The sequence below is a fragment of the Amphimedon queenslandica genome, unplaced genomic scaffold (genome assembly GCF_000090795.2).
Source record: "Amphimedon queenslandica unplaced genomic scaffold, v1.1 AMPQUscaffold_12633, whole genome shotgun sequence".
Lineage (NCBI taxonomy): Eukaryota > Metazoa > Porifera > Demospongiae > Haplosclerida > Niphatidae > Amphimedon > Amphimedon queenslandica.
The window spans coordinates 17,623-23,486 of NW_003547131.1; the positions used below are offsets into that span (position 1 = coordinate 17,623).

Below are 5,864 nucleotides of genomic sequence, written 5' to 3' on the forward strand. Positions count from 1 at the left end.
GATACTTCCTCTGCTTTAATAGCAATGCTTTCCAATTTGTCCTTCATCAGTGTCCTCTGTTTCCTTTCACTAGCTACTCATTTATTCCATGACTTAAACCATCAAATGATGTATTATTATTACTTAGTACAATGAGTGTCACATACCGTCTCATTATTCTCAGCTTTCTCCATGGAATGACACAAATTAGCCTTCATCACCAAAATCTCATCAGCTGGTATGGTAATATTAAAATTAAGCTCTTTCGCAATTTTTTTCCCTCATTTCATCAGGCAATATCTTCATCTCATCTGATATTTGCTTCTTTTCATCATCACAACTCAGTCTCTTCCTAATATCAGCCAATTCATTGCTTCTCCTTGTTATACTAGCTGCTTCACCAGAAGCTACTGTTGATCGTGTCACTTTCATTAGACTAATTGGCTATTATTGTAAGTAATTTTAATTTATGAGTAATATGTTGCACTTACTCTTCCTTTTCTTGACAGCTGGAGAGTACCCACATCACTTTGATTTACCAGTCTTGACACGACTGACAATGCTACTCTTTTTTCAATAGATGATAGAGCCCTGTCATCATTAGGAGACTCAAGAATATCATCTAATGACACCTGGCATGAGTCACTGTGTTTGCTACATTCCTCTCCAAGTAATGCAAGTTTTATCTTACAGCTGCAATTCTCACACTTAACCCTTAGGTCAAAGAACAATTTCCCTGTTAATTCAGACATTCTAGTGAAAGTGTCTTCATTTGAATAATGGTTACTTAAGCAACCAAGACAGCTAAATGCTTGCGACTTGGCTAGCTCAAGAGAACATGGATAGCAAATAATTGATTTGCATGGTAGCAAGTCAATTGGACGATTAGCAGCAGAATCACACTGACAGCAGGTATCAACGTCCTTATACTGAACATCAATCAGCTGAGTGAGAGTGAAATTAGGAACTGGACAAGCTATCGCCTGGATGTGTTAACTGATGATTGTTGGTCATCCACCAGAATACTTTCGTTTGGGTCTTCCACCTTCACAAAGTGTCACATACATGACAGTATTCTTCATTGTGTGGTGACCACTCAAAAGAAACACCTTTGTCCTGTGATCCTGCTGACAGCTTCTTGGACATAAGATAACAACTATTGCAGAAGTATTCTGGGTGGACATCAGTAATGTTGGAGCCTGGATTAACATCCCAGCATTTAAGTATCTGTTCATACTTAGTGGTCCTATATCTAGTTTTACCTAGTGCTCTGGAACAAACTCTGCAGTGACTTCTTCAAAAGTCTTGTTGCTTCTTCATGGATATGGTCACCTGTAATTATTACATTTTTATGCTACTAATATTTGTATTTTTAAGCCCCCCAAGCTCTTTGTAAAAAAATATAAGTAGTTACTTCTTATAAGGTAGTGATAGAACATCTTGTAATGTATGTTTACATACCTTTTTTGTAGCTGTAAAAACTTCTAAAGGTTGACAATAGACCACTAAACTTGCCCTACTACAAGTAGTTTGAAAAGGAGCAGCTGTTTTAACTGCTGCGCAGTAGAATACTATAAGCGATATGGATGCGCAGTTATGTCATATAGTTTTATACTGTGTGGTACAATCATAATATAAACAAATATTAAGTGAATGTCACTAAGATAATATAGTACATAGGACTTGTCACATCCTTTGAGACAGGAAGCCCATCATCTGATTTGAATTGTGTTCCGTATTTATTGTAATTACACCCTTAATGTTTCAATTAAACACCCATGGCTGACTGGTGCTACATTACAGATAACTTTTGAGTGCTCAGATGGTCATGTTAGTAAATGGTCATCTTCAAACTGTCTTTCTATAACAAGGAGTGTTATTAATGAAATGACTTGCTATTTGCAGCATCTGTTCTTTTTTCTGGCAATCACTATGCTAAGATGAAATTTTTCTGCTCTATTTTAGATTAGAAGTGTCCTACAAAAAAATGTATTATCGGTATCAACTCCTTTACTTAATTCCTACAGTTTAGGTACATGTAATATTGATGCTAATATATAAATACTATTATGATCAAATAGACACACTGGGAGTTTAGAGTGCTTTCACAGTCTACTACTATCATACTGCCCAAAGAGAATTGCTTGGTAATATATAATACATAAAGTCAAATAAACAAAAAATTTTTATTAATAAAAGTAGGGTTGTCAAAAAATGAAAGAAACAAGGGGCTGAGTTTAATCCTAATAATACTTATTAGTTTGATTAATAATAATAATAAAACTTAATTAATAAAAAATATTTATTCTAAAAAATAATGCATAAATTTCAGCCATACTTTGTAGAATATGCTAATATTCAGACTACAATTTAAATTGAATTTCAATTATTTATGCCTATGTACCTAAATGATTGCCTTAGTACATTGCTGAGTGTGATGTAAATGAAGTATTCTGAGAAATAAAAATCAGAATTTTTAGCTAGCATTGATTGAATAAATCACTGTCATCACAAGTGTGCTATTGGATTCTTTTATTTTTTGTGATTCATTACAATAAAAATTATGAAAATTAAAATATTAATGTATACTTGCTAGTTTGATTTTAAAAGTAAAATCATGGATGCATGTCTTTAGTATATAAACATTTTTTGAATTTTGATCTGATCATGTTACATTGTTAGGAATTGTCAGTGGGCCCAACTCGAACACTTGCGTAGGCTGGAACTTAGCAGTTGGGTTGTCATTCTTTCATTACTCTTTGTAATCTTAAAGGAATCAGTAATCCTTCATTAAATGCTGCAAAGTAGCGTTGAAATTTGTTTTATTTTATAGAATAATTATTTTTTATTAATTAACTTTTATTATTAATTGAACTAATAATCGTTATTATCATTGAACTCAACCCCCTTGTTTCTATCAATTTTTGACGACCCTACTTTTTCTTTTTTATAGAAATTTTTTTGTTTACTTGTTTCCATACATTTTATTGAATTTGTTAATTTTTATTATATTTATATCAACATTATGTTTATTGCTCTTAATTACCTAGGTTTAAACATATATAGTCGGCCTAAGAAATAACAACTAAAGATAAATTAAACATGTTAAAATCATTATAGCTCATGCAATATAATACCGATTTATTATTTTGAGGCGTCTTTAATTGTCACATGCATGAACTCTTACAATAATTATTTCTAACTAGTACTTTTTACCTTTGCTAAGTTTTCACTATTGGGCCTCTTCTTGGCTTTAATTGCCTTTGGCTCCTTGATTTCATTTGAATTTGGCTTTTCTAGTGATAAAAAATGAAAATGTAAAATCTCTATATAATTTAGGCTTGGTTATTTCACTTTAAAAATGTTGGCTTGACAAATTTAATAAGACAAAAAAGGAAATAGATAAAAACTTAATGAATAAACAGGGAGAACTATTGTTGGGTTAAATTGTAGTCAAAAGGAGTACTATTATTAGTAAAAACAATCAATTCTGGTTAATGATTATGCTTATAACTATAAAAAGTAGAAGCTCTATTATGAAAAAAGAAAAACAAAAAGGAGAGACCGACCATAAAGAAAACAAAAAAGACACAAAACAGAAAGGAAGAATGAAGTGGACTGAAATTAAACCAAGCCATCCACTTCATGCAGATGAAAGAGAAGGGATTGCAGCTACTTAAAATCGAAGTAAAATGAATCAAACAATAATTAAGTTGAGACAATTAAAGCATTGCACAAAATTCAATCAATTGCAACAGTATACTAACATTAATTACCGTAGGACATCTTTTTAGGGCTATATATTTCATAGATTTTGTAGCTATTCACAAAAGTAAATTCCTGAAAATAATTGTATGGGCATAAAGAATTTGAATCAGGGGTAAAAATCGCATAAATTTAATAGCAAATTATAATCAGCTAAAATTATAGCCCTCGAAAAAAGGTGCCCACAGTACTTCTCACTTCTCACACATTGCTAATTAGTTTCTGATAGTCATTTTCATTACTTTTACTTTTAAAATGTACAGTAACTGGCCTAACTAAAATCCTGGGGTTTTAGTTATAGTTCAGTAGGCAACACTCATATTTTTCCAACTCATGCTGTCACAAATAAAATTCTGCTGCCATGCACCACCAACTCAATATCAGTTTGAATGACAAAAAATAATAAGCAACAATTGCACCATCAAAAATACTGGTTTTATTGTTAAATGTAATTAAAATGCCGGCACAGCCTGGAAACAAGATGATTGACCATGCATGCACTTTAATCAACATACCACTCCCTGAGCTACTTCCTTGAATAGTAACATCATATGATTTTCCATTTTTGCCTTCAAAAATTACTGTATTTCCTGGAGTCAAGTCATCAGAGTGAAGATCGTCACCATTTTCTTTTGACAGTGATTCTATTGAAACTATCATAGTCCTACCAGTTTGATTACATTTCACTTTAACTTTTTCTGTGGATTCATTGTTATAGGTAATATTTCTGATGATATTTTATTAACTGACCTGTTGTATGTTTCACTGATGGCTGCACAACTGATATCTTTGTAATATGCGCTGGCAGATTTCTTATCCTCTTTGGTCTAGTTGGCGGCTTCGGCGGCAAAATAGCTTGTGTTTCATCTAAATCAATAGTCATATCGGACTCATAATCTTCAGTAGAGTTCAAGGAAGGAGCAGGACTAGATGCCATGTCTTCTTACTTGTTGCCTCGCGCGTGACTGCAGGTGTGAATGGAGCGCGCATGCGCAGCCTTATTACTACACGATAGCGGCATCAAGAGGGCAATATAGAACTTACCTTTATGGCTCTAAAAAGCATATACCTAGGACGACATTCTAGAGAAACAAGATTAGGTAAAATATTGATTCCTTTGTCTGCATTTATTATGTTTCTATAGGTTGGAGAGCCCTCAGTCAGTTGGTCCAGAGAGTGCTGATACTAATCCAGTAGATCTATTTGCTCATAGCAGTGAACCAGCAAGCTTATGTGAAAATGCTGGTGAATTTGAAAGCAGTTTTGATCTTGCAATGTTAGCTAGTGATGAGGACAGTGATTGTGAAGTTGAAAAGGACATTGAAGAGCAATCTTTATCAGAACTAGATGAAATAGAATCTATGGTAAATCCACATGAAAATCTAGATCTATATGAAGAAGTTGAAGGAGCTTGTTTGATTGAAGATGGTCAATTTGAAGGTTTGCATGTGGCGGCTGATGATAATATACAGCTAGAAGATGAGTACTTTCAACCACTTTATGAAGGTGCCACTGTATCAATTTGTGCTGCTTTAGTTGCAATCATGCACTTTAAAAACACATGCAAATTACCATTTACAACTATTCAGAAACTCTTGCTTCTTTTAAGGATATTGTGTCCTAATGACAGCAAGCTACCTTCCACTGTTTACAAGTTAAGAAAGTTCTTTCAGCGGTTTCATCAAAATAAAGTTAAAACAATTTTTTGTTCTGGTTGCCAAATGGAGAAAACCTCATGTACATGCTTAAGTTCTACATCTGAAACTGAAACATTTATTCAGATGGATTTGCCTATGCAGTTCAGAAGCACACTCTCCCGTAAGTTGATAGTCATACATGTATACTGAGCCTTTATTTTAAGTGAACAAAATTTAAGTAATGCAGTCACAAAGTATGTTTTTAAATGTTCATTTTTAGGTCACTGGAAAGATATTCAGTACATTCACAACCCAGCTTCGATTACTAATTCATCTATTATATCATCTACTACAATGCTACAGAATAATGCTGATTTCTTTTCGTGCAAAGAACATTTGGGAGTCATTATTAATACTGATGGAGTACCATTATTTAAGTCTTCTCGCACAACGTTATGGCCAGTTTATCTAGAAATTGGAAAT

The 5,864-nt window shown here is 33.1% G+C and overlaps 2 long non-coding RNA genes across 2 annotated transcripts; both read left to right on the top strand.

The window, feature by feature from the left end:
• The first annotated feature begins 334 nt into the window (after positions 1-334).
• On the top strand, positions 335-763 carry LOC109587264 (uncharacterized). Its single transcript, XR_002187501.1, has 3 exons — positions 335-431; positions 489-649; positions 699-763. It is a non-coding gene; the product is annotated as an uncharacterized LOC109587264 (long non-coding RNA).
• Positions 764-1,323: 560 nt separating this feature from the next.
• Positions 1,324-1,489, top strand: LOC109587265 (uncharacterized). Its single transcript, XR_002187502.1, has 2 exons — positions 1,324-1,403; positions 1,452-1,489. It is a non-coding gene; the product is annotated as an uncharacterized LOC109587265 (long non-coding RNA).
• Positions 1,490-5,864: the final 4,375 nt, after the last annotated feature.